The sequence below is a fragment of the Mesocricetus auratus genome, unplaced genomic scaffold (assembly GCF_017639785.1).
Source record: "Mesocricetus auratus isolate SY011 unplaced genomic scaffold, BCM_Maur_2.0 Super-Scaffold_100007, whole genome shotgun sequence".
In the NCBI taxonomy this organism is placed as follows: Eukaryota; Metazoa; Chordata; class Mammalia; order Rodentia; family Cricetidae; genus Mesocricetus; species Mesocricetus auratus.
In genome coordinates, this window is record NW_024429191.1 from 80453795 (window position 1) to 80461777 (window position 7983).

At 45.0% G+C, this 7983-nt stretch overlaps 1 pseudogene; it reads left to right on the top strand.

Moving 5' to 3' along the window:
- Window positions 1-5174: 5174 nt before the first annotated feature.
- Window positions 5175-6264, top strand: LOC121141224 (annotated as a pseudogene).
- The last annotated feature ends 1719 nt before the right edge of the window (window positions 6265-7983 follow it).

Sequence of the window (7983 nt, forward strand, 5' to 3'; positions counted from 1 at the left end):
AAATTCTGGGTTAGGTCATAGTTTATCGAGCCCTCCTTGGAAGGCTTTGGCAGTTATAACAGATCCGCTGCAGACAGTCATGCAGGGTTTTCATGTGGACACATGCATTCACTTCCTGAAGATAAATAACCCTGCAGCATGATTTCTACGCCATACCTAGGTGCGTTTGCTTTTATAAGAATGTGCTTCATTTTTAAAGAAGGTTCATAAGTATTTTCTTAAACTGCCTTTCTGTTTGCGTCCCCCATCAATGGCCAGAGTGTCACAGTGGCTCTGTCAATATTTATTATTGTAGCATCCTCCTAGGTGTGAACTGATACCTCATCATGTGAATTCAGGGGATCCTCATGAAGCCCTTGATAGCCTGGACTTCACTATGTAGACTGGGCTGTCCTTGACTTTCAGCAATCCTCCTGCCTCTGCCTTCCAAGTGCCAGGGATTACAGGCATGTGGTACCAGGCCTCCTAATCTCTTCCTTTTTTAAATTTCTAACTTTATTTACTCATGTGTATATGACTTTTGATGGCAAGTGTGTGTGTGTGTGTGTGTGTGTGTGTGTGTGTATACATGGCTGTGTACCATGTGCATGCCTAGTACTCCTGGAGGTCAAACGGGACTGGATCCCTTGGGACTGAAGTTCCAGACAGTTGTGAGCCACCTCATGGTTGCTGGGAATCGAACCTTGTTCCCCTGCAAAAACAAGTGCTTGTAACTGCTGAACATCTCTCCAGACCCTCATCTTCATGATTTGTTTTTATTTTATTTATGTGCATGTTCGTTTGAATGTATGCCATATACCTGTGGGTATCTGAGGAGCCAGAAGAGGGTGTCGAATCTCCTGGAACTAGTGTTACAAGTGACTGGGAGCTGCCATCTGGGTCCTCTGCAGGAGCTGCTAGTGTTCTTTACCAGTAAGCCATCTCTAGTCTCCGTCTGCCCGTCCCCACTCCCCCTCCCCTTTCTTGGACAGGGTTTCTTTGTGCAGCTTTGGAGCCTGTCCTGGAACTCTCTCTGTAAATCAGACTGGCCTGGAACTCATGGAGATCTTCCTGCCTCTGCCTCCTACGTGCGTGCTGGGATTAGAGACATGAGCCACCACCGCCTGATCCCCCGTGCGCGCGTGTGTATTTTTAAGTTGGCATCTCTTGGAGCTGGATGTTTGGCTCAGTAGTAAATGTTTGCCTAGCATGCCTCAGGTCCTGGGCTCTGACCTCTGAAAACAAAACAAAGAAACAAGGCAGTACCTGCCATCTGGCATGGTGGCGTACGTCTTCAGTTTCAGAACTAGGCAGACAGAGGCAGACAGATATCTGAGTTTGACACCTATTTGCCTACATAATGAACTCCTGGCCAGCCAAGGCTACACAGTAAGACCCTGTCTATAAATAAATAAATAAGTAAATAAGTAAATAAATAAATAAATAAATAAATAAATAAATAATTGCCGGGCGGTGGTGGCACACACCTTTAATCCCAGCACTCAGGAGGCAGAGGCAGGCAGATCTCTGTGAGTTCGAGACCAGCCTGGTCTACAGCTCGAGTTCCAGGACAGCTTCCAAAGCCACAGAGAAACCCTATCTTGAAAATCAAAAACAAAACAACAAAACAAAACAAAACAAAAAGGATACAGCCCATACTTTTTTTTTTTTGGTTTTTCGAGACAGGGTTTCTCTGTATTGTTTTGGAACAGCCCATAATTTTACCTGATGGTTAAAAGAGTATTTCATCAGATACAGGGGTGGCCAATGAAGGGAAGTGAAATTAGACTAAGATGATTTTGACTGAATAATCAATCTTCTAATTCTGGAGCCATGAAGCTCTCGTTGTTGGTGCAAAGGACAGCTCTTACCTCAAAGACAAAAAGACAGAATTTATTCCTGAGAAAAATATGAGTGACCATGGCTCAGGAATGTGGGTTCAGGGTGCCCCAAATAACGTGTTCCAATGAGGATATGGTTTCAGGACATTTCTGTAGTTCATGAATAAAGGAACGTCATAAATCAGGGCAGTTGTCAAATGCGTTGTGGAAATATCTGCAACTACTAATTGGCCCATCAGCCGTGTAGAATCCTTGGCTGAGGTGTGGCTTTTTCCTGGGAACTCTAGTTTCCATAATCAGTCAATCAGCCTCTTAGACTCTCCAACATGGGCGTGGCTTCTATTTTTCTGAGAATTTCATTCACATTTCCTGTGTCTGTGGAGGCCAAAGAATGTGTTATGTCCCATGATCCAGGTTTTACAACTATTTACTTGTTTGTGCGTGTACACGCGTGCCTGTGCACCTGTGTGTGCCACACATGCGTGTGGACCTTAGAGGACAAGCTGGGAAGCTGCTGCTCTCCTTGGTGGCACGAACCTTTGCCTGCTGAGCCAGAGCCATCTTGTTGATCATAACTAAAGAAAACTATAAGTCTAACTATTTAGTCCTTAACTCTATCAAAGACTTCAGAAGGATGTAATATTACCTAACAGCAAGGACATCTGGCTGCTTGGACAGTCACCCAAAGTTCCTCTGCAATGTTGGGGCATCCATCTTTGGCCTCCAGGCCTAGAATATCTGACAGACTTTTTTGTGAAGCAGGAATTTTGAGTTATGGAAAGTTATTTTGTATACTGTGAAGATATGTTACTTTCATTGGTTTAATTACCAGTTAATGGCCAATAGCTAGGCAGGAAGAGATTAGGCGGGACTTATGGAGGGTGGGGGAAGAGTATGGGGATGAAGAAAGGCAGAGTCATTAAGAGATGTGGACAGAAGCAAAATGAACTTGTCATGCTGAAAAAGGTACTGAGCCACTTGATAGTACCTAGATAAGAAACATGGGTTAATTAAAGTTGTAAGAACTAGTTAGTAATGAGCCTAAGCTATCGAGTGAGCATTTATAATTAATAATAGGTCTCTGTGTCGTCTATTGGGGAGCCAGCAGCCCTGACGAGAAAACACCACCTACAGTTGAGTAGAAGTTACTCCAGTGGGAGTCTGAGTGTGCCGTAGCACTGATGGTAGTGTATATCATGTGGAACATGAGTTCATCAAATTAATTGCTCTTGTAAGAAGGACCTTATGTGTGTGCCATAAATGGCTAGGTCCCACACTGTAGGGTTGATGGTCATCAGGACAGAGTATGTTGTGACAGGAAAGACAGGCAGTGAGAGCAGATCGACTGTTCTATCCCGGAACTTGTTGTATCTCATCATTTCCGATATCAATAACAATTGACTGAAAAAAAGCTAATATTCCTCCTTTTGCTTAGTAGGGAGACGTTCTATTGTTTTCAGCTTTAGTATTTTTGGATCTAAAACAGGGATCCCTCCAAATGGAGTTTCTTTTTTTTTTTTTTTTTTTTTTTTTAATCATTTTTTATTTTAATTTTAAATAGCTTGTTTCACATGTCAATCCCAGTTCCCTCTCCCTCCCCTCCTCCCGCACTCCCCTTCCACCCTCCCTCCCACCCTATTGCCAAATCCCTCCACATAGGGGATGTCTAGAGTCTATCATTTCACTCTTGGTAGGGTCAAGGCACTCCCCTAAGAGTCCAGGCTGAGAGAGCATCTCTCTTTGTGCCATAGGCACATGAAGACAGTTTGTATACCAGGGATAGACACTGATCCACAGCTCAGAGCCCCATAGGTTGCCCAGGCCTTCTCACTGACACTCAATTTGCTCATCACTCCTCTCTCTCTGTCACTGGGTTCCTTGGGTTCAGTTCAGTGCTTAGTTGTGTGTTTGCCTCTGCTTCATCCTGGGACTGATGGAAGCAGAGGCAAATGGAGTTTCTTTTGGAAGATTTATTTATTTACTTATTAGATTTAAAAAACGTGATTGGGAGCCGGGCGGTGGTGGCGCACGCCTTTAATCCCAGCACTCGGGAGGCAGAGGCAGGCGGATTTCTGTGAGTTCGAGGCCGGGCTGGACCGATAGCCTCCGAAACAATACAGAGAAACCCTGTCTCGTAAAAACAAAACAAACAAACAAACAAAAAAACCAAAAAAAAAACGTGATTGGGTGTTTTGCCTGCCTGCATGTAAGAAAGTGTACCACATGTATACTGCTGCCCATGGAGGTCAGGTAAGGTCATGGGATGCCCTGAAACCAGAGCTACGGATGCTTGTGAGTCACTCTGTGGGCGCTGGGGATCGAACCTAGGTCCTCCTTAAGATCAGCAAGTGCTCTTAATCACTGAGCCATCTCTCCAGCCCCACTTTTAGAAGGTATAAAATGTCCCTCACAAACTAAAAACTGGATTAAATAATACATTTATTTATTTTTACTTTTTGTTACATGAGTCTTTTGCCTGCTTTGAATTTGTCATGGAAACACTGTAATCAATTCTGAATATTTGGCTATGATTTTAAAAATCTTCTAGCAGAAATAACTCAAATAGTTCACATCAATTTTCACAAAATGCTCATTGACTGTTTTATAATGAACTAACTGTTGTTTTCCAGAATGAGTAGCTTCTAGACTGAAGAGAACTATGGGGAGCATCTTCCGCTAAAGAAGCAGAAAGCGTCAGCCAATTTTAAAAACTGACTTTCTTTTTTTTGGTGGTATCATTAGTAGTTTGGAGGACTGAAGACCACAAGCCCAATGACAACCCTGAACAACTTTGCCACATTCCATAAACAGATTTAAATGTTTGTCCAATAAGATGAATTCCACTATTAATTTAGCAATTTGCTTAGGAGCAATTACTTAATCACTATGTAGTCTAGTAATTTGCTTAATAAATAATTGTTAAATAGGAATAATTCTTTGTAATTGAATTTTTCTTACTGCTAAGGCAGTGGCTCTCCAGCACAGGAAAAAGACTCATCCCACTGAGAAAACATACAACCTTGGCATTCAGACGTATTTCCCTCAGGGAGATGGTTCAGCAGGTGAAAAAAAAAGTACTTGCCATGAAAGCCTGACAGTCTGAATCCAATCCCCAGAACACATGTTAAAATCCAGATGCAAAGACACATATCTGTACTTCCAGCAGTCCTACAGCAAGTTCAGCCAGGAGCACTAGCCTGAAGCCCAAATACACAGCAGTGGCAGCAACAAGAGAGACTCTGCCTCAAAGCAACTCTTGGCTGCTGTCCCCTGACCTCCGCACCTGTGCTGTGGCATGTGACCCTCCCCCATTTAAAAAAGGAGTTTGTGGCTCCTTTCACAGGAAAACACCAAATGGTGGATGACACCAGTGCAGTGTACGCAGGAGGACCTGGTGGACACAGGGTGAGAAGCTGGATTGGGAGGCCATAGTGACTTCCACGGAGGCTTCAGTAGCATCTGGAGAGGAGACGACCGGGTTTGTGAAGGTAAAACTGAAGACAAGGGCCACGGTGGTGGCAGACGACTGTAATCCAGCACTAGGGAGGCAGAGGCAGGCGGATCTCTGAGAGTTCAGGGCCAGCCTGGTCTACAGAGCGAGTTTCAGGACAGCCAGAGCTATATAGAGAACCCTGTCTCAAATACCAAACCCAAACACAACTGAAGACAAGGAATGGACTGGGCCACCGGGTCAAGGACATGAACAACAAGTCCCTGGAAGAGATCCATTTGTTCTCCCTGCTCATGGAGGAGCCTGAGATCATTGGCCTTTCCTAGCAGCATCCCTTAAGGATGAGGTTCTAAAGATCACACCAGTGCAGAAGCAGACTCAGGCGCACCAGCAGGACAGGTTCAAGGCTGTTGTCACCATTGGGACTAAATGGTTATGCTGGTCTGGATGTTAAGTGTTCCAAGAAGGGTAGCCATTGCCACCCAAGGTGCCACAGTCTTGATCAGGTTTTCCATTGTCTTTGTGGAAAGGCTGCTGTAGTAACAAGATTGATAAGCCCCACACTGACCATGCAAGGTAACAGGCTATGTGGCTCTGTTCTTGCGCTCTTCATCTCTGGCCCCAGAGGCACAGGCACCTTCTCTGCTCCCATGCCCAAGAAGCTGCTGCTGCTGGCTGGCATTGATGATGGCTACCACTCAGGGACTGCACTGTCACCCTGAGCAACTCTGCCAGGCCACCTTTGATGCCATCTCTGAGAGCTACAGCTACCTGACTTGGGATCTCTGGGTAGAGAGCATGTTTATTAAGTCTCTCTACCAGAAATTCACCAAGCATCTTGTGAAACCTGTGGAGAGTCTCCATCATATAGAGGCTCCAGGCTCCAGCTGTGCTTACTGCATAGGGGTTTTATAGGAGAAACAGAAATTGAATTACATCTTTCTCTCTTTCTTTCTTTTTTCTTTTTTCTTTCATTTTTTTGAGCAGGGTTTCTCTGTGTAACAGCCCCTAACTGTCTGGGAACCCACTCTGTAGACCAGGCTGGCCTTGAGCTCACAGAGATCCACCTGCCTCTGCTTCTGAAGTGCTGGGATTAAAGGTATGTGCCACCACTCCTGGCTAAATCTTGCTTTTTACAAAAAGATTTGCTTGGTCTGGTGGTACACACTTTTTTTTTTTTACTGAGACAGGGATTCCTTGTATAGCCCTGGATGTTCTGGAACTCACTCTGTAGACCAGGCTGACCTCAAACTCAAGCAATCCTCCTGCCTTTACCTCCTGAGTGCTAGGATTGAAGGCATGCACCACCACCACCTGACTGGTGGTGTACACTTTTAATTCCAGTACTTAGGAGGCAGAGACAGGTGGATTTCTATGATTTTAAGGCCAGCCTGGTCTACATTGTGAGGTCCAGGATAGCCAGGGCTACATAATAAAACCCAGTCATAAAACAAACAAACAAAGCAAACATTCCTGAAAAGATTTGTTTGCTTTTTAACTTTTATTTGTGTGTGTGTGTGTCTGTGTGTGTGTGCACGTGTGTGCATGTGTGTGTGTGTGTGTGTGTGCGCGCGCGCATGTGCATATGCCCAGTGCATGTGTGGTCAGAGGACAACTTTGCAGTCAATTCTTTCCTTCCACCTTTATGTAGGTTCCGAGGATGGAACTCAGGTTTCCAGGCCTGTGTGGCAAGGGCCTTTACCAGATGGCCATCTCACTGGCCCTCCTATCTATTTTTTCCTTAGCAACAAATTTAAATGGATTAAGTTGCTACATTTGTTAAATTCCTATTATGAAAGGCACTTAGAAATGACTTTGTCAGAAACCACCCACCCCCTCCAGCATCTCTGCTTTCACTCTGTATCTGTCTTTTACTTTGGGTGAGATCAGTGTCCTGCTCTGCATAGACATGTTAAGCACTCCAGGACTATCTACTGATTCATCGCATCCCCTTTATCCGAAGGCACTGAGATAATGGGAGGTTCCAAACCTGCTGTTATCTTGGGTACGGCTGAACCTTGCTGGATCATTCCCAGATGAGGGCAATCACCCATGAGGGTGAGGCTATACCCCAGACCATGAGTCATCATCTCCTGAGAATTGGCCTGTCCTCTCAGGCAATAGAGACTTCCTTAGACCATCTTGAAGAATTGGAGTTGAGATCACACTTTGACTTAAGACTATTGGGGTTGAATTCATATCATCAGGCTTGGTGGCAAGTACCTTTACCTGCTAAGCTGTTTCATTAGCTCTCCTTTTCTTTCTTTCTTTTTCTTGGTTTTTCGAGACAGGGTTTCTCTGTGGTTTTGGAGGCTGTCCAGACTGATCTCAAACTCTCAGAGATCCGCCTGCCTCTTCCTCCCGAGTGCTGGGATTAAAAGTGTGTGACACCACCGCCCGGCTTCCTTTTCCTTCTCTCCCCGCCCCCAGGTCTTTCATTCTTTCTGGTCAGGGTTTCCATTATGACTAGTTTTATGTCAACTTGACACAAGCTAGTGTCATCTGAGAGGAGGGATCCTCAACTGAGAAAATGCCTCCGTGAGATCCGGCTGCAGGAAAGCATGCAGGGCATTTTCTTAATTAGTGATTGATGGGGGAAGACCAAGCCCATGGTAGGTAGTGCCATCCCTGGGCTGGTGGTCCTGGGTTCTATAAGAAAGCAAGTTGAGCAAGTCATGAGGGACAAGTCGATATGCAGCCCCCTCCATGGCC